The sequence below is a fragment of the Protopterus annectens genome, chromosome 10.part0 (genome assembly GCF_019279795.1).
Source record: "Protopterus annectens isolate FY-2018-M chromosome 10.part0, PAN1.0, whole genome shotgun sequence".
NCBI lineage: Eukaryota > Metazoa > Chordata > Ceratodontiformes > Protopteridae > Protopterus > Protopterus annectens.
In genome coordinates, this window is record NC_056744.1 from 871,065,946 (window position 1) to 871,093,061 (window position 27,116).

Below are 27,116 nucleotides of genomic sequence, written 5' to 3' on the forward strand. Positions count from 1 at the left end.
AAATAAAAACATAAAGATTAATACTATTTAGTCTATTTAATTTTACTGTGCAGTCACTAACAATGTTTAACATTTACTATGAGGTACTACAAATTCTGCTTTTATGGTTTGGCCCACCTGGCAGTTTAATTCAGACAGAGTGACAGGATATTAACATTATGATTGTACAATTCATTTCATTTTAAGAAAAGGAAAGGGAGTATGCTGCTCACAAGCACTCTATTTACTTATTAGCGTCTGTTTACTGGGAAAGTCTGACCGGGCCATGACAGGCCCCTTTTCAGCAGAGGCCTGGGGAGAAGAGCTGCACAGTTCATGAATCATGAATCTTACATGCCATACAATACAATACAAGGCAAAACAGCAAATGTTTTAATTATCACATACAAGACACAAAAATCAGTATATAAAGAAAGAAAGAGAAAAAAAAGAACAGAACAGGTAGACCATGGAAATCATTATATTCCACAAAGATACATTTCAGTTTAACTGTAGCAATGACAAGCTGTTGGGTCTTCAGATGAAAGCCCAGTAGCAAGAAGACCCAAAGGGCACTACCAACCAAGAACAGATGGATAGAGTTCTAGTAATAATTTGGCCAGGGATAAAGTGGCAGAAGCATAGATTGAAATCCAAAAGGTGGGCCCCCCATTAATTTAAAAAGGTCAGGTATATAAAAAGAACCTAATAACTTGACAGTGAACCTCTAAGAGGATTTTAGTCAGCATGTCACACACTAATAAAAGTGATCTCAGTAATTAGGATCACACAGACGTGTTTTACAGTAGTGCTACACAGGGGATAATTATACCTGTCAGCCATCAGTGTCACCTATGAGATTACTTAATATATAAACCAAAAATAGGCACCGGAGACCAGCAGTTCCAACACACAAGTAGTTTAATTCTGAACCACAACAAAATGAACACACAAGCACATACAGCATTAACACAGATAAAACACTTCCCCTTATGATTTCTTCTCATAGAACTTCATCAGATGGGCAAATACATCATGATCACCTCATTAAAAACCTTTTCCTTTTTGAACAGACCAATGAAATGGGTGAATCAATTAATTTCCAAGATGCAGAAAGACTAGATTTTAAAAATAAATCATACAGTGTTAAATAAAATACATTTAAATGTTCATATTAAAACTATTCATGTAAAAAGTATATTCATGTAAAAATGTACAATATGTTAATATAATAAATTCAAATAAATAATACTTATTAAATATCTTATTTAAAAAGTGTGTAAAATAGACATAAAATAGTGGTCTGGCACCATCTAGTGGAGAAAATAATGAACCACATGAAAAATAAAATCAGAAAAATCACTTAATGAATGAACAAAGATGAAGTAAAATAAATACATCAGAATATTACAATTTTGCAGACCTGAGCTTTAGTACAGGTTTTAAAGACACCAAGTCATTAATCCTGGATTATTACAAGCATCCAGGACTAGTTGCCAATATAATTCCCTGTATTTGAGTCTAGTCTCCCATGGCTCACCCCTAGGGTCTATAGGGATCACCTCTATTACAAAAAATTGATACTCTGCTTTTTCACATATCTGAAAATGTTTGTACAGGGCATTATTCTCATTCTTCTTCCTTATATCGTATCTGTGTTCATGCATTCTTTGTTTTAACTTTCTTTCCGTCTTACCCACATAGAAGGAGTCACATGCCCCACACAAAGCAATGTATTACCAAACCTGTGGTGTTACAGTTTGCTTACCCTCTGGTTGTTGTTATATACTATTCAAAAAGGAAAAGGTTTTTAATGAGGTAATAGGTTCATAGGTTGGTACTAGGCTATCAGCCCTAGGGCCTATACAAGCCTAGCCATAACAATTCCCTGGCTATTTCTTCCCACATTATTTACTTTCCTGGACCCCTGTCTAGCAGGGCGACTGACGTGATCCCTGGGGTGAATTTCCTTTCTCCCATCCAATCGTCAAGGTTCCTCTTGAAGAGGTCCAAAGAGGCACTCTGCTTGACATGTATGGGCAATCTATTCCAGAGTCTGGGGAGTCTCTGGGTCAGGAACCTATCCCTCCAGCATGTTTTGTTTATTGTGATGACAAGGTTTAGATCCCTGGAGCGTGTAGCTCTGAGGGATTGGGATTTCTTTAAGTGTAGCATGTCCAACAGCTCTGGGTTTGACATGGCCTTGTATGTTAAGCAGAGATCGCATCTGAGTAGACGATATGCGACAGTGTATAGCTGGAGTTTTTTTAAGGCGGTCAGCGTAGGGCATCTGCTTTAGGCCTGTGATTCTTTTAGTGAGGTATTTCTGAGGCCTTTCCAGTTGTTGCAGATGTCTTGAGAGGTACATACCAAATGGGGCATTGTATTCTATAATGGGTCTAATGAGGGATGAGTACAGTGGGACAATGACCTCCTTTTTTCTGGATGAAAAGCCCTTCGTGATGAGGTGTGCCACATAGAAGGATTTCCTGACTGTTGTGGCGATGTGGTTATCGAAGGTGAGACCACTGTCCACCTGTGTCCCTAAGTCTCTTATCACACTTTCTGTGTTTAGTGTACTGCCACCTATATGGTAATTCATGGATACATGTTTTTTCCCAAAGGGGATAACAATACATTTCTTGGCATTGAGCTTGAGCCCATGGCTCTGGCACCAAGCATCTGTTTCTGTAAGGCCCTTTTGTAGAGTATCCACATCACTTGGGGATTCAATAATGACTCCCAGTTTGCAGTCATCTGCAAACTTTGTTAGCCAGAGTCCCTTAGTGTTGACCTGTACTTCAGAGAAGTAGATGCCAAACAAGAGCGGCCCCAGGACTGAACCCTGAGGTACTCCACTTGTCACTTGTCTGGAGCTGGATTTGGAGTCGGCTACTTTTACAGTGTGGGTTCTATCAGTAAGCCATTTAGCAACCCATTGGGTGACATAGGGATTAATGCCCAACTTAGTAAGTTTATCTATGATTCCAGAGTGGGGGATGGTGTCAAAGGCCTTGGCAAGGTCTAGATAGGCTGTGTGGACCACCTTACCCTTGTCCATGGCTCTGGAGACTGATTCAAAGAAGTCAGTCAGGTTCAGGAGACAAGATTGGCCCTTCACAAACCCAAACTGGGTGGGGTCCAGTGTTTGAAGGCTGCCAATGTCTTTGTTTATAAGTTCCATGATAATACGCTCCATGGCCTTGCAGATAAGGCTTGTCAGACTGACGGGACGGTAGTTTCCGGGATCCAAGGTGGATCCCCCCTTGTGGATTGGGATAACTGTAGCTCTGCGCCACTCAGTGGGCACGAAACCTGAGGTGAGGCTATGATTAAACATGACACTTAGGTGAAGTGCCAGTTCATATTGCAGTTCATGTAGTACACAGCCCGGGATGTCATCTGGTCCCATGGATGCTGTATTCTTGGCTTTAGAGAGTGCGTTTTGTACCTGTGTGGCCATTATTACTGGAATTTGGCAATCTTCCGGTATTGAGATGGGCCATTTAGGGGGTGAGAGGGGGGTGAAGTTGGCACTGAATCGATCTGCCAGGATATTGGCAATATCCTTCGGATCAGTATATTTAATGCCATTCTGTTTTAGCTCAGAGCAGATCTGAGCATTGCCATTTAGATTCTTGACAAAGTTATAGAATGCTTTGTGGTTGTCTTTGGAATCTTTGGCAATTTTATTTTCGTAACTAGCTTTGGAGGATTTTATGAGGCATCTCAGTTTCTTACTGAGGCTAGCAAGGGAGGTTTTGCATCCTGGGATTTTCCTCTTTTCTGCAAAAGTTTCTTCCTTTTGTTGTAAAGTTTGTTTATGGCAGGGGACCACCAGATTGGCTTCCTTTTTTTGGATGAGAGCATTTTGGTTCTATTTGGGATGGCACGATTCATGCATGAGTGGATGTGCTCGTACAGTGCTTTAGTGTAGGATTCAGCAGTTGAACTTTCAGTTCCCGTCTGCATGGGTGTCATGAAGTTTGTCATTTCTGACTTGAGTAGCATGAAGTTGGCTTTGGAAAAGTTTTTTATGGTGGTTTCTTTACTGGGGGGTGGGGGTGGGCTGTGGATGTTAAGGGTGATTAGCTTATGGTCAGACCTGACTAACGAGGGGGTGACCATAGGTATGGAGCATTGATTTCCCACATTGGTAATGACCAGGTCTAGGATATTGGAGCCCCTGGTGGGACTATGGATTAGTTGATCCAGGGCATTGGAATTTATGAATTCCAAGAACCGTTGCGCAAAGGTGTTGGGACATAAGTAGTTTTCCCAGTTAATGGCAGGGTAGTTAAAATCACCCAGTATTAGGGTGTTTGGTTCTATCTTAATATTTTCCAGTATGTTTAGAAAGGTGTAGTGAGAATCTTGGGGTATGGTGGGGGATCTGTAGCAAGCTACAATTTGGATTGCAGTCTTACCTAGTGTTAGTTGCACTTGGAGAATTTCAGACACACTGTGTTGGCCAACTAGCCTGGTGGTGTGAATATCCTTGGGGAATACTGACACTCCTCCACCTTTAGTGTTTCGGTCCTGGTTTGGTGGCCGAAAAGTGTGGTAAGAGTTGTAGCCTGGTATTGCAGGGGTGCTCTCTGGAGCCTTGAACCAGGTCTCAGTTACTGCACAGATATCGATGTTCTCCATTTTTAGGAGTGCCTCGAGAGAGTGCATTTTGAGGTTTAGACTTCTAGCATTGAGTAGCATTACCTTCAGATTTTGCATGCTTGTACCTGTTACGGTGGTGGTTTTGTACTTTGAAGTTTGCCTAAAAAAGGCATTATAGGGGTGGCAAGAGCCTCAGCCAGTAACCTGAATCCCAGGGGCAACAGGTGCAGACCATCTCTGGCAAAGCATCGTGGTCTGTCAATCATGTCAGACAGACAGATACTGGATCCCCTTTGAATGACACCATAAGCTTAGCCAATTGTTGAAGTCAATCATTTTATCCTTATACTGTGGTATTATTCTGGGCGAAGGCAGGATGCTACTCAGGGCTAGGGTCATACCTGCCTGGGCCACATGATCCGAGAGCTCTTCCATCTCTCTTTTCATGTAGTCTAGGGAGGTACATCTCAAGTCATTCACTCCAACATGGACAATGACAGAGTCATATTTGTACTTGTTGTGGAGTGACTTGAGTGCATGCGTTATGTGGTGGATCCTGGCACCCGACAGGCAGCTGACTGTAATTTTCTCCTTATTCAACCTGGTGAGAGGGACATCAGTGTGCCGGACTATAGAGTCACCTATGACTAAAGTGTTAGGTACATTGTCTTGCCTTAGGGGCTGTTGCTGGGTGGCACACTGGTGTTGTGAACTATGTGACACATTGGTTGTGATTGGTGTTTGTTTGCGTTTCAGCTTCAGAGGTCTTTGTTGCTTGGGCAGGTTACAGTTAAGGGCCTCTGCATATGTGGATTTAGTGTTGCTATATGTGGGTGTTGGTGGTGCGGGTTTAGAAGGGCTATGTGTTGCTTGAGGTGTAGTGTGGGTGTTAACCTTCTCCTCTTGACTGTTTAGCACAATCTTGGGTGGAGAGAGCTTTGCTTCCATTTTGGCTATGTAAGTGCATCTCTCACAGGTTGTAGTGTTGGATGGTAGGAGGAGAGGGTTGTCTGTGTACATGAGGCAATTGCTGCATTGCCCCAGTATGCCCAGATTCACCAGGTGGACAGGAGAAATCACCGGAAGCTGACCATTGGACATGCCTGGTTTGGGGCTTTTTTTTTTCTTTGTAAAGTATAGGAGCTGTTTCCTTAGCAAGGTACTTTGCAAGTATAGGCTGTTTAGTGCCTACTATTAATTTCTCCTTGTTAACAAGGAGAGTTCAGTGTTTGTATGAGTTTAAGGTTTCCTAGTGCTTTCCAGCAGGTATTAGAGAAAGTGCTAGTCACAGGGATGCTTAAAGGTAAGATTGAAAAGAATGCACTCTGCAGTGTGCACTAGAGAAGTTAGATGTGAAAGTAGGTAGCTTGAGTTTTACCTGTTTAAAAAGTTAAGGTTTAGTGGAGAGTTACTATTTTTAAAACAGCAAGATGGATTGAAAGGGGTGGTCACTTTTGTATTTTGGTACTATGAAATACTGCAGGATGGCCAATAAATTTAAATAATTGAAGGGGTGGGATTTCAAAAATGATGATTTTGTGATTACTCACATAAGCCAGTGAAAGTAGAGAGAAATGAGATATATGGTCAGATTAACATAAGAGGCAGGCAACTGGAAAGACAGTGGTATTTAAAAAGACAACTTAAATGGGTGGGAGGGCGGAAAAAATTCTGCCTGACTCATAACAGAGAGAGCTGTGGTCTCTTTTGAAGTTTTAATATGCTGTTAAAACAGAATGCAAGCAAAACACAAGGTAAAGAAAACAAACTACAGTATTCAAAATATAGAAAGGCAGTACAGTAATACAAAAAATAAAAGCAAACTAACCTTTCCTTCACAGCAAAGTGTAGCAGAGTCTGGATGAGCCTTTCTGGTAAAGATGTATTTGCCCATCTGATGAAGTACTATGAGGTGAAAATGTAAGAGGAAGTGTCTTTATCTCCGTTAATGCTATATGTGCTTGTGTGTTCATTTTCTCGTGGTTCAGCATTAAACTACTTGTGTGTTGGAACTGCTGGTTTCCGGTGCCTATTTTTGGTTTATCAATTACCTAATACATACTAGTGCATGTGATTTGCATCTGAATGGTTTAATTCCTATTGAAGGTACAACCAGAAAACTCTCACACACACAATGGCAGCAAGAACAGATAAGGGGTTCCTCTCAAAAGAAAAAAAAAAAAAACACAGACTCTGGGATTCAGAAGCATCTTACATGTCGGCAGTTGTGCACAGTAGGTGGCTATGCACAAGGCATAGAAGAAATGAGAGTGTGTGTGGAAGGCAGAGCAGTATAATTACCTGAGCAGTTCATGGATGCACTGAGCAAGAGAGTGTGACAGGCTGAGCAACATAACTGCCTGCACTGTATGCCAATGGCTGTGTAATGACTTGGCAATGAGCAATAATATTAAAATGAGAAACACTGATGCTGAAAATGAAGGAAAATGATACGGCAGAGTGATTCAGAAACATATATACTCTGTGACTGAGGGTGTATGTTCCAGAGAAATCAACTGCCACAAAATCCTTGCGTTACAGGAGGGGAAAATACAGGAACAATACTAGGGGTAGCTACAGCATTAACAAACATGTATATACAACAGCCTGTACTCTTAGCCAGAAGTAATGGAGTTGAGCATCATCTTCCTTGGAGGTGTCATGTCATGTGTTTGTGCTAAACATTTCATGCTCTTCATGCCACTGAAATAATAGACTGCTACTTTGTGGACAGAGTTACCATGCAGAAGATGGTTAAGATATGTTTCCTCTCATACAGAAACCCATGGAAGACATGGAGTACCTATCCCTTTGGATACCAAGGTATGTGTGGCTTTGACAATCTCTAGCTACAGGGACCTGTAGGGAAATGAAAGGGTTCAGTCTCAAGGATACTCCTCAATGTCATGTTACAGGATATGGTTTCCTTGCAGTACAGAGGACAGACCCCACACTTTGCGAGATGTTTAGAACATACCCCATTTCACTGAGGTTCTGGGTGCCAGAAACATCACCCACATTGAAATAAAGGCCTCATATGGTGAGCTGGGAAGAAGGTATGTTAACTGTAAATATTACAATTCAGCAACTGTCAGGTTGTCTGCAATGCAAAGGGTATATTCTACAGTGTGTCAAAAAAAATGTCTAAGTTGTCACTCATACAGGACATGCAGTCCCTCAGGTTCTCTCTCTCACTCAGGCAGTACCTATGACTCTGACATAACGCACATATGCAACCTATAACAATGGTTTGTAAGGGGTAATTTTCCCCAGGGGCATCTTATAGGTGATGCTGATATGCCCTGGAGCCATGGTTAATGGAGTCAATCAGAAATCTTCATATAATGGCAAACAATGGCTACAACTATACCTTGTCCATGGGGAGCTTCCTCTCCATGAAGGATCACAAGCACTAATAAGTCTCTCCCTAGAGGCAATGTGAGTAAGAGAATGTATGGGACGTGCCCATGGCATGAGCTCCATGCCCTTGCAGGTGCCACATCTGACCATATGCACCTCCACACCAGATGGAGGAGTGGAAGTGGTGGTACTTCCCAAGTGCCTGAACTAGGCCTCACATACCCAAGATGGTCATCAACACTTGAGGCAGACGTGCAGTGGCTGCTAAATGAACATGTATAGGATGTCACCCATACAAAACAAGCAGTCCTCAAATTATCTCTCATACTCTGTAAACCATGTGCCATTTTTGCAAAGATTATGCTGTTACTTGCCTGTGCCTCTTCAATGGCTCTGCACATGTGTAGGGTTGCAAACACTGAGAAATCTAGATGGGGGTGATACCCCATGACATTTACAGCCACCAGCATGCTCAGCACCCCTGTTCTCCCCATGCCCAGTGGATCTAATGGCATTCAACAAGGATGGTGACAACCTGTTCTACACTGTCGATGTATCTGGTGAGGCTTTCACAGACACAGAGGTGATGTCTTCTGACTGGGAAGGACACAGACACTACGTCCCAACCATACCACATGTACAATTCATCATCATAGTCTTCTCCAGCAACAGGCAGTGGAATATCCACGGTTGAGGAGCCAGACAGCAAGTCACCTGTGAAGACACCAAATGAAAATTTCTACACTAAGTAAGACCCATCACCATTACTTTAATCCCAGTGAAGAAATGATATGCATGGCATATAGTGGCAGAATGTAAGAAGATGGACCTTACCTCGTACAGGTGATCTTTTGTATTTGCTTTAAAGCCCTGATGTTCCTACACAAAAAAGGAAAATGAAAGCTATGTACTTACTATAACGAAAAAAATCTGTGTTGTCAGTTTATATCTGGTTCAACTTGTTGGTTATTAGATCTGACTCAGATCTGAGACCGGCCATTTCAAAAGACTTCAGCCACCAAGCTCTGCCTCCTCTACCTATAGTAACTTGCTCTCTACGCAGTTATTCAGATCGAGTTTGCCCCTCAACAGAAAATCCTCCAACTGTTAACTCTAAGATGACAGACCAAGGAGCCCCTAAGGAAGACAGAGCGAGAGATGCCTCAACAACTTGATCATCCAATGCCCAGGAGGAATATAATACAGGAGGGGGAAAGGAAGGAGGCTTAATAGGATGGAAACAGGCAACATGGATCATTATGGTAAGTACATAGCTTTCATATTCAATGTCTTTTCCATCCGGGTTTAACCTGTGTGACAGAGTCTTCAGCTACATTTCATCCCAAGGAGATCCTATGATGGGAACATTCCACAATAGTGGAACCAAAGGAAGCCATTGACCTCAAATGAATATCCAACTTGTAGTGAGGCACAAAAGTGTGCGAACCCACCAAAGTAGCCACAGCACAAACGTTATCAATAGAACTTTTGGAGAAAAAAGACGTGGAGGTAGCCATAGCTACAGTAGGGTGACGCTTCGGCTTACAATCTATATCCCAATGAAATGCAATCAGAAAACCTTTTAGATATGGTAGACTTAGACATTAGCTTTCCTAACTGGGCCTTTGAAAAAGAGACAAACAGCTGGTCAGACTTCCTGATGGACTTGTTTCTATCTAAATAAAATCTCAGTTGCCTGTGAACATCAAGACAATGCAGTAAATATTCTCCTTTGCTTGAAAACTTGGGGAAGAACACTGGCAAATGAATGGCCTGAGCCAAGATGACTTCTGGTGCCACCTTAGGCAAAAAGGTAGGATCTATTCTAACAGAAGCCTGATCTTAATGAATGACCAGATATGGAGGTACTGAGGATAAGGCCTGCAGTTCTGACACATGTCTGGCTGAAGTATCAGCCACCAAGAAAATAGTCTTTCAAGACAACAACTTCAAGGAGACTGTCACTGAAGGCTCAAATGGAGGGCCAGCAAGTGTGTGAAAAGGTAAATCCCACGGAGGAACAGGATCCAGAGTATCGGGTCACAGCAAGAATGTTGCTCTGAGAAAGGCCTTGGAAATCTTCAATGCTGCTACAGGAGTATTATCTGCCATTATGAAAGTTGGAAATAGCAGCTAACTGAACTTTAATAGTAACTAGATCCACATTTAAACACATCAGCAAGGAAATCCAAAATAGCACCTCAAGGAGCTAAAAATGGGTCCAAACCTTTAGAAAATGCCCATTAGGCAAACATTTTCCACATATTAGTGTAGACTTTGCGAGCAGATGGCATTTGGGAAGAGGACAAAATGTGAACCATAGGAGGTTACTTTGCTAATGGCCCTAGAGCCTTTTTCAGCCTAACCATTCATGCCCCAATTTTCCTAATCAATGTCCAATGGGCTAGAATGCCTGTGACTCAGGGCATTTACAAACTGCTCCATACATAAGGGCCACAGGCGACAAGCCAGGAATGAATTTGTGATTTTCCATCCACTGGTCCAAACCGCATTTGAACAGGCTTAGGGAAAAGCTATGTTCCACAGAAGGGGAAATCTCTGAGTCACATACCTATCCCTCCAACATTTTTTTTTTATGTCACAGATGAGGTTTAAATCTATTGATAAGGTAATTCTAATGCTATTTGTTTTGGAATGTGTAGCAGATCCATCAGGGCTGGATCCTGTAGGTTAGGCATAGATTGCCCCTCAGGAGTCTGTAGGAGATCGAGTACAGGGACAGGGCTTTGAGGCAGTCTGCATAGGACATAGTATTTACAACTGGTATTCTTTTAGTAGGGAACCTCTGTGGCTGTTCCAGTTGTTGTAAATGCCTTGTTGGTTACATGCTGAAGTGTGAAATGTGATCAAAACCAAAAAAGAGCACTTCACGACCCAAGGACGAAACGCCAACCAGAGCAGTAAATAAATCCTTTATTGGAAAACCACCACACTTAAAAACAAGCGCTTTCGCTCGGTGCAATACCGAGCTTTTTCAAGTTCAATGAAAATGCAAAATATTCAAGTGTTATATACCAAACCTGGGTCACATGATATGCATAATTAATTAATTAAATCATTAATTCATTAAGATGTTAAAGGGATATTCATGAGTTAAACACCAAAGCATGAAATTAGGATACTGATTCCCATATTACATAAAGAATAAAATGCAATAAATGTGAAGCCTAAAAACCATTGAATAAATACATAAATATGTGTGAATCATAACTTGTAAAACACTTCATCAATTAAAAAACGTAGTTCAACCACAATTAAATTTGGTGAAACGTTCATCAACCAACTTAAACAATCTCATGTTGCTCAAAAACTAAATATTACACAATTACTATTGTAGTTTAAGTTGTTATTAAAAATAATGAATATCTGAGAATAATAAATATTAAGAATAAAATATTGAATATTAAATATTGAATAGTGGCTTGTACCAAAGCTTAAACAAAAAATACACGTATGTAAAAAAAATATATAAATAAATATGTATATAAATAGATGAATTCAAATGTATTTAATAACTAGTGCATGTAATATGTTATAATATGTTGTAATAATATGTTGCACGAAGGTGTTCATTGGTCTCATCATGTAAAATACAATTAAACAAATCTATAGTAAACCAGGATGACTTAAAGGCTATAGTCGGGCAGTCCTTAACTTCAGTACACTACTGATGTTTATACTATCATTGAGCCCTGGTGGTTTACCTGCATCCAGTCTCAATTGCCACAAAAGTTCTTGGTACTTGAGTGTAGTCTCCCAGTCACCACCTCTAGCCTCAGGCAAAACTTGTTCTAACGCCATAAATTTAAGGCTCATATTAGGACAGGAAACTGTGTGCTTAAAAAAGGCGTTTGTTTCTTTTTGTTTAGAGATGTTGTATAAATGTTCATAAATACGCCTTCTAATGGGTCTCTCTGTCTTTCCAACATAGAAACTTGTACATACTGTGCATACCCCTAAATAGACTACCCCTTTTGTTGAACAGTTGGAATAACAACTAGATTTAAAAAGAAATTTCCTAGATGGAATGTATAACTTACAATCATTAAATATAGTGTCACATTGTTTACAGGCACCACATTTGAAGGTGCCTAATTTACGTCTGTTTGTTGTGAGAGTTAAACTATCTTTCTTCTCAAATAGTTGTTTGAGATTGGTGTCCCTTTTCCTAACGAAACTAGGTTGTGCCTGTACTAGCTCATTAAGCTCATCGTGCAGCGTAAGTATAGGCCAGTGTTTCCAAATAACATTTTCAATTTCAGGAGCATTAAGTGAATAAGTATAAATGAAACTATTGTACTGCTTTAGACCACTATCTGTTGAAGGAACTGGGCTTGAGGAAAGTCCAGTGCCTAATAACGGGGGGTATTTGGTGTCTCTATGAGCAATAAGTGTAAAATTAATTTTGGATGTTGCCAAATTTTCACCAACCCCCAGACAGAGTAGGGGGAAGGGGGCAGAGATTTCACCAACAAGGTTGGAACACCAGACACAATTAGATGCACATTTCATCAATGTAGATAGTAGGTCACCAGATGATCTTTGTATTGAAAGTACCGACGAATACGCTGTTTTTAAAAAAGACAATTTTATTATTTACAATTACACAGACATAGAAGTGAACAAATCCTCCTTCGACTTATTCACTCGAGGTTTTCAGTTCATTCCTCTACGTCCATTCAATTTAACCCATGCACTTATAGATGTTAAATTGTTCACAAGCAAGTTAAATTTATCATTGTTCTTCAAAGGGCAGACATACATTAAGAATGAACTGTGTAGAAGTAGTACTTTTAATCCCCCCATGCACCCTTCCATTAAGGTGTTTGAAGAATTAATAGAAAAAGATTTGAGGATTTTACACTCTCATAATACATTTCCTCCACCTACTAATCTGAACAAAGAAGAAATGGAACTAGTGAACACTTTTAAAGGTCAAAACATAAGAGTCATGAAACCTGATAAAGGAGGGGGTGTGGTTTTAATGTACAGTTCTGACTACGACTCATATTTACATGTCATGTTACAAGATGTTGATCAGTATGAGACAGTTTCCAGGAACGAAGTCAATTTGGCAGCATCCAAAATTAATTTTACACTTATTGATCATTTACTACAAGGAGCAATAAACAAAAAATTATTCAATTATCTACATGTCAGTAGACCTAGAATACCTGCCATTTTTGGAATCCCAAAAACACATAAGGGACTGAATCCATTAAAATTCAGACCTATTGTATCTGGAGCTGGCAGTATGTACAAGTTTCTATGTTGGAAAGACAGAGAGACCCATTAGAAGGCGTATTTATGAACATTTATATGACATCTCTAAACAAAAAGAAACGAACGCCTTTTTCAAGCACACAGTTTCCTGTCCTAATATGAGCCTTAAATTTATGGTGTTAGAACAAGTTTTGCCTGAGGCTAGAGGTGGTGACTGGGAGACTACACTCAAGTACCGAGAACTTTTGTGGCAATTGAGACTGGATGCAGGTAAACCACCAGGGCTCAATGATAGTATAAACATCAGTAGTGTCCTGAAGTTAAGGACTGCCCGACTATAGCCTTTACGTCATCCTGGTTTACTATAGATTTGTTTAATTGTATTTTACATGATGAAACCAATGTACTCCTTCGTGCAACATATTATTACAACATATAACATATTATTTATTATTCTCAAATATTCATTATTTTTAATAACAACTTAAACTACAATAGTAATTGTGTAATATTTAGTTTTTGAACAACATGAGATTGTTTAAGTTGGTGGTTGAATGTTTCACCAAATTTAATTGTGGTTGAACTACGTTTTTTAATTGATGAAGTGTTTTACAAGTTATGATTCACACATATTTATGTATTTATTCAATGGTGTTTAGGCTTCACATTTATTGCATTTTATTCTTTATGTAATATGGGAATCAGTATCCTAATTTCATGCTTTGGTGTTTAACTCATGAATATCCCTTTAACATCTTAATGAATTAATGATTTAACTAATTAATTATGCATATCATGTGACCCAGGTTTGGTATATAACACTTGAATATTTTGCATTTTCATTGAACTTGAAAAAGCTCGGTATTGCACCGAGCGAAAGCGCTTGTTTTTAAATGTGGTGGTTTTCCAATAAAGGATTTATTTACTGCTCTGGTTGGCGTTTCGTCCTTGGGTCGTGAAGTGCTCTACATGCTGAAGGGTGCACTGTACTCGATTATTGGTCTAATGAGGGCTGAGTTTACTGGGACTATGATCGCCTTAGATCTGGATGCCATTCTTTTACTTATAAATTGCACCACGTAGAAGGATTTGCTCACTACCATGGACACATTGTGATCAAAGCTCAGGTCACTGTCAACCTGCAAGTCCCTGGGTGTAATTTTAGGGGAGTGTTCTCAATGTTGCAATTTGCAGGGATAGTTGTCTTTCCAAAGTGTATAATTATGCATTTTTTTGGCATTGAGTTTTAGGCCATGGTCTTTCTTGGAGAATATCTACATCTTTGGGGGATTCAATGATCATACCCATCTTGTAGTAGTCAGCAAATTTGGACAGCCAAAGACCCTCTACATTTGCCTGGACTTCAGAAAAGTATATTCCAAACAGAAGAGGTCCCAGCACTGAGCCTTGTAGCACACCATTGATAACAGGCCTCTTGGTGGAGGTGGATTTCCCCAACCTAACTTCATGTGTCCTATCTGTCATCCATTTGGCTATCCATTGAGTGACATAGGGATTTATGCCTAAATTTGTGGAGTTTGTCTATAATACAGGAGTGTGGTATGGTGTCAAAACCTTTTTCCAGGTCAAGTATGCAGTATATACCATTTTGCTTTTGTCCATAGCTGTAATGACCTTCTCAAAGAAGTCCAACAAATGTAGTATGCATGACCTGCCCTTGATGAAACCAGACTGGGGTGGGTCCAGTGTTTGATGATTTCCTGTTTTTTTTGTTTATCAGGTAGACAATAATTCTTTCCATGGCCTTGCATGTAAGACTAATCAAACTTATGGGTCTGTAGTTCCCTGGGTCTATTGATGGTCCACCTTTGTGTAGAGGGATGACAGCTGCAGTCCTCCATTCCCTAGGGATGAAGTATGTCTTCTGTCTGAAGGTTTTTATTGAATACAGATTCTAGATGGCCTGACAGGTCATATTTCAAGCTATTTAGGAGGTATCTTGGGATATTATCAGGACCCACTGATGCAGTGTTTTTATCTCTGAATAGTGCAGTTAGGACCTGTTCTTTAGTGATAGTTGTGGTAGACATGGTAGAGGGTATTTCCAGGGGGGATACTGGAGGTGATAGGGGGTGAAACTGGAGCTAAATTCATCAGACAGCAAATTTACTAGATTACCGGTTCAATATAGGAAGTTCCATCGCTTATGAACTCCAACAGCTGAACTGGCTGAAGGCTGAATTTCTGATAGTTCATGGTGATTCCTAAGACAGACACATCTGGAGTAAGGAATCCCTGCTCCTGACTAAAATGCTCTCTTGGAGGCAGTGAGAAGCCAATTATCCAGTTAAGGAAAGACCTGAAACCTTGCAGCCTGAGTAAAGCTGGCACTACTGCCACGTTCTTGGTAAACACCTGGGGGGATGGTGAGACCAAAGGGAAGCACCCTGAAATGTTAATGATTAGTTCTCAGCCAGAAGTGCAGATATCTCCTGGACTGCCTTGCTATCTTTACTTGATGGTAGGCATCCTCGAGATTGACTAAACATATCCAGTCATCCTTCCTCAAAAGAGGTAAAATGGTCTAAAGAGTGACTATTTAAAAAATGGTCTGTTTTACAAAGCAATTCAACTTGTTTAAATCCAAAACTGGTCTGAGGTCCTTGTTCTTCTTTGGAACCAAAAAGAACCTGAAATAGACCCCAGGTCCTTGTTGGTCTGCTGGGACCTCCTTGATGACTCGATTTAACAGCTTTGGAATCTCCATAGCTGTATTCCTTCTCTGATGAAAAGGCAAATCCAGAAGATGTTTGCCATTTTCTATTGGCAGAAATAAAAATGGAATTGTGTAACCTCCGGATACGACTCTCAACACCCATGCATCTGAAGTGGTGGTCTCCCAAGCTTCTGGGTTTACAGCCAAGGTTACCCACACTTCCCTCAGAGTAGGACAGCCAGGCAACCCTTCTGAAATGGCCTCCAAAAAAAGTCCTAGTTATGTGGACAACCCCTATCATGTGGGTGGCATTCATTCTGGTGCCGCAAGGGGACCCCTCTGTAGAAGCATCCTGAAAAGACTGCTGTGCTTTTCTAAAGAAGAGATACTTTCCCCCTTCTACATTCTACAGAAAGTCCTTGGGGGTGGCAAAACACACTCTGACAGCAGACAGCATCTTTCCTTCTTGCTTGCTCCTGGTCAATGTGTCTATAGTCTTAGGCCCAAATGCAAGAAACTATTGAAAGGGGTATTAATAAAGCACATTTTAAAGGAGTTAGCAAAGTTGTATAAATTCATCCAAGCATTGCAACACATAGCAATGGTGGCACCAGCAACTCAGGACTTGTCATTGGCCACAACGGCTAGCAGGCACATTGATACTTTGGAAACAGACTGTAGTGTGGACAACTACGTCTTTTGAGACTCTGGAACCTGCTGTGCCTTAACCACTCTTCACATCTCAGACACAATGTCTCATTGAAGCCTTGTCAAATCAGCCAGGTCATTTAATGCCCTCATTATAAAGGTGGCTGATGCACAGCAACGCTTCTCTAAATGGTCCAACATCCTTGATACCCTGTTAGGGGGATGGACTAACAAACTTTCTACCAAGATGTCCTACCTGGTGGCTGCCACCACCACAAAGGTGTCAATACTGGGACCAATGTTGTCAATCACTGGGAAGGGGCAAGATCTTGTTGGGCATTTTAAGTATAGCTTCCACTGTAGCAGGCTACCTTCCAAGCCCTCTGAGACACTAAGTCAATAAATGTGCCCAGAAAGAGAACCACGCAGGATGTGGAAGGGTCCAGTCCAAAAGCCTCCAAAAATACTGACTCCTCTCTAGAGATGGGGCTCTGGCTGTCCAGGCTCTGCTCTGGTAAAGCAGTTCCATGAGATCACCAAAAGAGGCATCCTTCGGGGGGGGGACCTCTCTCTCTCTTTTTTTGAGGTTGGTATCCTTGGTGAGGGATGTCTCTGTAGAATCCAGTGCTTGCGCCACTTCTCTCAATGACCCTCCTGCATGAGGGAATCCAGAGGAAAGGTGGAAGAGGCAGGGGCCCTAAGTGCAGGGTGGAAAAAAAGAGGAGTGAACCCTGTCCAAGGAAGCCCCTTTTGACAAGAAAAAAACTAGAGATGCTATGTGTTGGATTGTCTGCACCATGGGAGAACAGGTCCAAGGAGTTGGATCCAAAGCCGGCAGAGATGCAGTCAGAGCTGCCAAAGTTCTTTGGTTTTTTGGATTCAGCTGGTTAGAAGCAAGGTGTGCTGCTCATTTGCAGTCTCCTTTAAATAGTTTAGGGTCCTTAGGACCCTCTTTACAACCTTGGTCACTTTTATATGACTTACTAGCCAGAGTGGAGGTAAAAGAAGCATCTCCAGTGGGCAGAAGACCCTTAAGGACTAACTTAGCCCTATGCTCATTTACAGCTCTAGATCCGAAGCTGTCACAAATTGAGCAATCAGCATCCAAATGAGTGGCCCTGAGGCAGTGAATGCACTGATCATGCAATTCATGTGAAATGAGCTTGTGGCCTCATGCCACGCACGTTTTAAACCCCTTATCAATTGTCAGTAGCACATCAAAAACACACTACATGAAAAACCCTACTACAAACTACATCACTTTTTTTTCTAATACACATAGGAAACAAAAAAATGAAGGGAAAGGCTTGCGACAGTAGAAACTGCTAAATCCTAAAAAACTATCTAAACTAGCCTAACCTAATCATTCCCTAACTACTTACCTAAAAACACAACCTATCTACAACAACAATAAAGCTATGGTATACGAACAGGTAACACAAAGACAAAAATGCATCAGAAGCATACACCAAGCAAAGCTCGAGATCTAGTTACTGTCCTGGAAAGCAGCAAATGAGATCTGAAGTAACTGTGAAGAGAGCAAGGTACTCTGGGTAGGACAAGCAGAGTTTGGGGGCTGAAGCCTTGGAAATGGCCGGTCTTGGATCAGAATTGGATCCGATAACCCACAGCTTGAACCTGGATGTAAAAGACAACATCAGATCTTCATTTAGTGATACACAGTAAAGTCCACAGTTATGCAGTATGCATTTTCCACAGCACCAGTGATATACAACTAGGGCATCTGAGAAAAAGGTTCTAGGAGCTCACTGTAACTCCACCCTGTCGCTTGTCCGGTCAGGATAAAAAAAGACGAATATTTGTGGGTTTGATTCATGCAGTTTTATTATATACATACACATCAGGATTAAGGCTCGGTAACTTAAATAAACTTATAAACAGACTGACTACTGCATTCATCTCAAAATGGCACTGCTACCTGCATGTGCTCACTATTTTTATGCACATGCCTACACTTGGAAATGCTTCTTAAAGTTACAGCACATGCTCTGTTCTACACACCCCAATATCCAGCTCCCAACCATGGGATACTGATGTGTTTAATCCTTCACACAGAGAGGCAAGGAACTCCTCTGTTTCAGTTAACAGTGGTTCAGCCAACAGAATGCCTTCCCTTCAGACTAACTTCCTATGCCAGGCAGGTAGCATGCTCTTTGGTTGCATGAATCATGTCAGTGGCTCAGTGCCCTAACCACTAACAGCACTGATAACAGTAACTGCATCACACCACGCACAGCTGTGGTAATGCCAATCATATTTCACCTGGCTGAACATCTACTGGCCATGGAGAGAGATGACCTGTAGCAAGCTCTCTTTCTCTGCATGGGAAAACTTGCTTTGCCAAGCCCTCTGTTTGCCAGATATTATGCTGTGTTGGAAAAGAATAAGGTCTGTGAGGGTACAGATATGGATACATGTCTTACACAACAGCGTATTCAGTCAGCTGATCTTGTGCACAGGCTAACTGCCTGTAAAGTACATCAACTGTCATAATACAGACCACACTTAGTGAAATATAAACCACCTGAGGGAAGGTATGAGTTTTTGTTTCAGCTACATGTACTGCAGTCACGTGACCATATTCTACACATCTTGTACTATAGGGGTGCCGCTCACCATACCTTTGACATTGTGCAGTTTCTGTGGGCATTACATGCAACTAAACTTCACAGCAGCCAGCAAGAAGCATATATATATATATATATATATATATATATATATATATATATATATAGCAACTTGATGATCATCTCCACTAACAGTTATATTAATGCTGTTGCAACAAACCCCCCACAATGCCAGTAAATCCCAATCACTCAGCAAGTAGTAACCTCTACTGTGACCATTAACAAAAAAACTGAACTCACTGTCATACAACAGCTGACACATACCAGACACCTGCATAATATTGTAACAAGTTTCACAATGGCACTACACGACTCCAAAAAGTATGCTTTACACCCTCTATGCCGAACTGCTCCTTCAACTTCAAGTAGTCTGACCCTATTTAATCTCCCCTTTTGATCAGTACACCTGCTATACTTGCACATTTTACTGTAGCGGCAGCTTACTAATGTTCCCACTACATACGAACATCAAACTGCATACTCAGTTGTAGCACAGTTATGGGGATAGTGCAGGAAAGAGTCACATGACCAGATGTATGTGATGCCATTCTGTACAGAAGTAATGTTTTAATATTAGAGGAGACTGAGGTCTCAGGAGCATTCTGTATTCTGTCTGGGATCTGACAATGAGGACACTCACCCATCTTGCCTTGCTCTATTCAGCAAGTAGGAGTAGTAATTCTTTTAGTCAGTCAGGAACAGATAGTGAGACTAGCTAAATACTGTTTTTCTATAACTGTGTGAAACTTTCCATTGGTGTTATTTTTAATATTCCCTGTGAATGAAAATCTGATGTTTACTATATGGTTTTACAAATTGTACCCAATATAAGAGGAGGAAATATTAATAATTACACAGAGACTGCTGAATTGCGATGGGTCACTGATTTACAAGCAAATAAACTGCCTGGTCTGAATGAATATGTTCCCCTTAAGCCAGTTCTTAAGAGGCGTTGGCTGCAATGAAGAATCTAATTGACTTACAGCCCTTTAAATAGAAGCTTTCAATGCATCAGTTTAGATCTGGAGAAGGTTTTAACCAAACGTGCTCATCTGTTTTTATTTTGTATTACACAGTGAATTTTATTAAATTGTATTTAATTGTATGCTTCTCTATGTGGTGACCGCACTGTTTACTTTTGGAGTTCTTACTTGTTTTATACAATGCTGGACTCTGGTGGCTGTTATTGAGTCTTTGCTTTGGTTTATTTATTTTTTGTTTAGTCAGGGAGAGAAGGCAAAATGTCAAGAGAGGATTATGGCAAGCTGATAACTTTTATTGGCCTGGAAATGGAAGGGATCTAACAGGGTACTGAAGGACCTGTAGTAGTGCCTAAAAGTAGGCAAGGCAGGAGACAAGGTCAAAGCTCCTTTGATTCCTTTGCCTGTGATTGAGGAGCCATTTCAGAGGATAGATATGGATATTGTGGGGCCTCTGAGTACCCCAGGCTCCACAGGGAAGAAGTATATCTTGGTGTAAACTATGTTACTTGATACCCCAAGGCAATGCTCTATCATCCATTGAGGCAAAGAAGGTGGCAAATGCTTTGTTAGAGATTTTCAGCAAGGTAAGTTTCCCAAGAGAAATTTTGACTGACAGAGGTACCAATTTCATGTCACACCTGCTGGCTTGTCTGTGGAAGCACTGTGGAGTGAAGCACCTAAAGACCACCCCCTGCCATCCCCAGACTAATGGTCTTGTGGAGAGGTTAAACTCTGCACTAAAGACCACACTATGGGCATTTGCAGAACAGTTTAAGAGAGAGTGGCATACATATATGCCCCATCTGCTGTTTGCTTACAGAAAGGTACCACAGGAATCCACAAGTTTTGTTCTCCCTTTGAGTTGCTGGATGGGCATAGGGTGAGGGGACCTTTAGATTTGACTTGTGATGAGTGGGAGGGTCAGTGTGAATCCCACAAGCAGTCTGTTGTGGCACATGTCCTAAACTTCATGACAAGGCTCAGGGAGTTCATGGGCTTGGCCCAGGACAACCTGGCAGGAGCCCAACAGCAGAAAAAGGTGTGGTATGACAGGAATGCTCAAGCCAGAGAGTATGCTGTGGGGCAGCAGGTGATGGTTTTCATTTGTGTCAGACAAAATAAGCTGCAGGCAGCTTGGGAGGGACCCTTCAAAGTGGTAAGGAAGGTCAGTGATGTTAACTACATGGTAGAACTGCTAGGTAGGAGGCAGGGGCACAAATTGTACCATGTTAACATGATGAAACCTTACCATGATAGGGAGGCTGAGGGGGATCTATGGCTTCAGTGAGCCAGCCAGTAATATCCCAAGTTACTATGGTGGAGCCTAAGGTTGCAGGCAAATGATACGACAGTGCAACACTGTAGTGGGGTAAGCAATGCCAAGGCAGATGGAATCTTAAGACATGCTATGGGATAATGTATTCCCAGACAGGTTCATTCCACTCAAGCAACGTTTCACAAGGAACATCAGCCACCTGGAAGTTTGTAAATAATTATATGTCATTTGTATAATAATCCTGATTATCCATTTTATTTCATGTTGCTCTTTTTGGATTTTAAAGTTTCCTAGCCTACATGTGTGCCTAGCTAGTGCATTCCCCTTCTTCTTCCTTATTTATAGTGTAAATATACTCTCTAACTCTATCCCTCAAAGTGTGATTAATCATCCCTATATAGAAACTCGGACATTTTGTGCAGTAAGCTAAATAAATAACCTCTACTCTTACAATCTGCATAGTGTTTAAATATATATTTATAGTTAGTAGAGGGATGTATAAAACTATCCTTATTGCACATATATTGACAATGGTTGCATCCCCTACAGCTAAGGTACCTTGCCATTTCGATTAAATCCTCTTACTGAAAGACATGGTATCACTATAACATAATATTCTTTTAAGTGACTTATTATTACGATAAGAGAAGCTGGGTCGTTCTCCAACTATATTTTTCAGCTTCTCATCAGAAGTAAGTATCTGCCAATTCTAATTAATAATCCTAGCTATAGTTCTATTATTGCTAGTGTAGGGTAGGACCATCCTACAGTTTTGGGGATTAGTTATCTTACTAGTGGGAGCATTAGAGGCTCCATTCACATGATGACTGCTGAATAATGCTCGCCCTTTATCAGGCCTATCTATAAACTCTGGGTCTACCAACATCTCGCATTCATTAGATTTATATCCTCTCGCCATAAACTCAGTTTCTAGATTGGGTAATGCTCTCTCACAGATCAGTTGTGAACTCGTGAGTGTAGATACTCTCAAGCCCTGGCTTTGTACTTTTTTCTTTTAATGACCAATATTTTCTTCAAACTAATGGAGTAGCCATGGGTACCCCATGTGCTAACTCGTATGCAAACTTGGTGAAGGCACAATGGGAGAGAAGCTTTGTTAAGAATAATGAGAGGTATTCTAGATATAGTCCCTACTACAAGCGTTTTGTGGATGATGCTTTTCTTCTGTGGAGGGGTCCCTTGAGTGAATTACAATCTTTTTTGGAATATATTAATTCCACTACTCTGTTTCTTGAGTTCACTGCCAAATGGTCCTTTGATAAAATTTTATTTTTAGATGTATCTGTGATGATAGATGGGAATCAGGTCCATACTGAAATGCATAGGAAGGACTGTAGGAGAAATAATCTCCTCCATAGGCAGAGCATGCAACCCCAACATACCTACAAGAATGTTGTACAAAGCCAAGGCTTGAGGGTATCTAGACGCATGAGTTCACAATTGACCTGTGAGAGAGACTGTGTTTATGGTGAGAAGATATAAATCTAATGAATGCGAGATGTTGGTAGACCCAGAGTTTATAGATAGGTCTGATAAAGGGTGACCATTATTCAGCAGTCATCATGTGAATGGAGCCTCTAATACTCCCACTAGTAAGGTAACTACCCCCCAAAATGTAGGATGGTCCTACCCTATACTAGTAATAATAGAACTATAGCTAGAATTATTAATGAGAATTGGCAGATAATTACTTCTGATGAGAAGCTGAGAAATATAGTTGGAGAATGACCCAGCTTCTCTTATCGTAATAATAAGTCACTTAAAAGACTATTATGTTATAATGATACCATGTCTTTGAGTAAGAGGATTTAATCGAAACGGCAAGGCACCTTTAGCTGTAGGGGATGCAACCATTGCCAATATATGTGCAATAAGGATAGTTTTATACATCCCTCTACTAACTATAAATATAAATTTAAACACTATGCAGATTGTAAGAGTAGAGATGATTTATTTAGCTTACTGCACAAAATGTCCGCGTTTCTATACAGGGATGATTAATCGCACTTTGAGGGATAGAGTTAGAGAGCATATTTATGCTATAAATAAGAAAGATGAGGGGAATGCACTAGCTAGGCACATTCTACAACATGGCACCCACTCATAGATTTTTATTCCTAGTCCTTGAATTAGTAACAAGGACATGTAGGCTAAGAAACTTTAAAACCCAAACAGAGCAGCATGAAATAAAATGGATAATAAGGATGCAAGCTGATAAACGGTTTGGTCTCAACGATAAGTAGTGTTAAGTCCATTTTTAGCTGAAAGACCATTGTTTGTGTATCAATTAAAGTGAAGTCTTTCAAGATGTTTTTATGATTTATTTAGACATATATGTATATATATTCTTATTTATACATATTTTTAGATTTTTGTGATTTATTGGATGTTTTTATAATGCTACTGTTCTATTGTTATTTATTTTTGAATAAGTGTACTTTGAACTTTTTATAGATTTATGCACCGTTAAAAGAGTGATGAATGACTAATTGAATTATTGATTGGTTTTAATCATTCTACTTATATAAGTGAAGTATTTATAGCAGCATTGTATTAAAGTCTGAGGAAGCGTCCAGCACAACGTGAAAGTGCTTACTTAATTAAATTATTTGCCTGTTCCTGCCTTGTTTGCTCTCTTTTTTATTTACTGGATACATTTTTTTATTAAGAGGACCTTCATATATCAGTCTCTTGTTTGTTTTTTCTGATAATCTTAATCCACCCAACTTTGCAAAATATTCTTGAAATTAAATTATTTTATGGGTTAAGCCATAAAGATGTTATCCCACAGTTTTGAATGGAGCCAGAGACACAAAGCCTGTGCTACAGAATGGTTGGTAGCTCCTGTAAGAAGAGTGAAATGGCTTTATGGTTTTTATGACTTCCAGCAGCTTCACCACATCTGAGCAAAGCTCTATGTGCATTGTAGCACATAGGTGCTAAACCCTGGTAGCTTCTAATGATGGGGGATAGTGCGGGAAACAGGATTATGTGATGTCATCCTGTACATAAATAATGTTTTAATATTAAAGGAGACTGAAGTCTCAGGAGCATTCTGTATTCTGTCTTGGATTTGACATCAAGGACAGCTCACACATCTTGCCTTGCTCTGTTCAGTAAGTAGGACCAGTAATTCTTTTAGTCAATCAGGAATAGAGAGTTAGACTCCTCTTCTGACTCTCCTTCTACACTTTCCCACTCATTAAACTCCTCTCTGAATAGACTTTTTCCTGCAAATGTTCACAAAATGAATTTGTTTTTGCAATTTTTCCTTTAATTATTTGCTGAACCACTATATTGTCACTTCTGCTTTATTTAACTTTTCTAAACCAATTTGCTGTAACTCCACTTGTAAAATATTTGTGATAATCTACAACTCTACTATGTTATGTACTGAAGCTTTTTCTCCACTTGTTTTTTAAACCTGTAACTTGCACCATATGTTTATTAAGTATGTACTGGAGCTTTTCTCCCCAGGCCTCTGCTGAAAAAGGGCTTTGGCTCAGCCAGACATTCCCGGTCAACAAATGTAAAATAAATAAATAAATACAGTTTTTTTCTATAACTGTCTGAACCTTTCCATTGGAGTTATTTTTAATATTCCCTGTGATTGAAATTCTGGTGTTTACTGTAACTGTATTTAGTATTTTCATGTTCTTTTATTATCTATTATTAAATATATTTAAACTTTTCATTGTGGCTGGTTATTTTTAGAAAATACTTAAGTTATTTGCCCATATTTATTTGGTGATAACTCTGGCCACTCCTGAAAGCCTTGCGGTTTGGTCTTTACCATCTGAATTAATATTAACTTCATTCAGTATACCTGGATACTCTTTTAAGAGCCTTATAGTAACTGACTGGTGGCAGTGAAACTAGCTTATAGTCTGGACAGAAGATGGCATAGCTAGCAAATGTGTGCCAGCCTTTCCCGTGTGTGTTTAACCTAAATCTCAAAAGACTGTGTGTGTCAGCTATTTGGAGCAGAGACACAAAGCACTGGTTTCACAGAGTGGGTGCTGAAGGACTTGGCTTGGATGCTCAGCTGAGGGCTTAACCCTACAGCTGTGCCAGTGGGGAGTCTTATTGGGGACCTGGAGGGAGGGAGAGACGCCCAGACCCTGGGCTGAGTGTATGCCCTGTGTGCTATTAAAGGAAACCGTACTTGATGCAGAAAGGTCTGCATCTGGAAATACTGAGTGTATCCATTTGTACTCCAAGTGAACATCCCTCTCCAGCTTCAGTGGTATGGCTTGAGGCTCCTTGATTACTGGCCCAAAATAGGGGGACTTCACAAGTAGCATCATTTCCTTTAAAAGAGGAAGATGGAAAGGGCTTCCAGGTGCAGAGATGCATATTCCTTTAGATTACAAAATAAAAGGTGTAGAAATGAGCAAACCAAACGACTTTAATCAAGAAACCAGTAAGCGCTTTCCCCTATATAAGACGTTTTCAAACTGATGCACATTTCTTTGACCAAGCTTTTAGAACACAGAAAAAAACACATGACATAAAAAAAAATCACAAGACATGGATAAATCACATGATATAACTTAAAACACACTTATAAAAATACTAATGATTTAACTTCCTTAGAAGGAAGAAGCTTTCTCTTTAGTAACTTCTATCTCTGTAAAATCTTAGAATGCATAAACGTAACTACTGTTTGTGTATAAATGTAAATAGAAATGCAACTACTCTATGTTTAACTGGAACTTAGTATAATGCAGTGTAAGCAAATGGAGCTTTTCTCCCCAGGCCTCTGCTGAAAATGAGTATTACCCAGTAGTCGGACATTCCTGGTAAACAAAGAGAATTATACATAATTATAACTATGATGAAGAAAATTCAATAAAAGGTTACATACAGGTAGAACTCGACTTAAGTATCTATACAGTGTGGAAGAGAATAAAATGTACAGTTTTATGCAATTGCAATCAAGGGGCAATAGCTTGTTAGCCTGGACAGGAACTGCTGAAAATACATCTGACTCCTAATGAAAAGTGGGATAAAGTTCCAAATTTGGACCCCACTGGGTGACACTCATGCTGAAGCACTCTAACGAATGAGCGACTAAAGGGGGGGAAAGGGTAAATGGGTTAGAGAGTGACGAATACAAGCTATCTGTAATTTATTTGTAAGAAATGAATCAAGACTAAAATACCAATTTAAAAGGAGAACTCTGCATATTAAAGAGCAAGAGGAGATGTTACTCATCCAGGCAATGACAAGTATCTTTGTCTTACAGAGTAATGTGGTTGTAGTCTAGGCAAGGGGAATTTGCCACAAACATGCATCCACAATTTGCAATTACTTGTATCTGTCACAGCCCAGAAGGTGGTGATCTGAAAGGGATGGTTCTTGAAGGCACACCAATTTCACCAAATTATGTGAGAGACAAAAGCTAAGGCCTTTTGCTCTCCATCATTGCTAATAATAATAATAATTATTATTATAATTGTGTTAACTGTGAAATGATTTATTTTAAGACCATATGACAAATGAAAACTGCTGCCTTTGATCAAACCCAAATAATGTTTATACTGTACCACTGCAGAGCTAAGCCATAATCACTGGCTTTCAGAATCTCATACATATCTCTCTTTCTCTTAGGTAGGAGCCCACTTTCAGCAGAGACCCGGGCAGAAGAGCTCCAAAAGCTCTCAGCT

The 27,116-nt window shown here is 40.2% G+C and overlaps 1 protein-coding gene across 2 annotated transcripts in view; it reads right to left on the bottom strand.

The window, feature by feature from the left end:
- Positions 1-27,116, bottom strand: part of GLMN (glomulin, FKBP associated protein) — a gene marked incomplete at its 5' end in the record, with an annotated part of 1,643,959 nt that overhangs the window by 586,347 nt on the left and 1,030,496 nt on the right.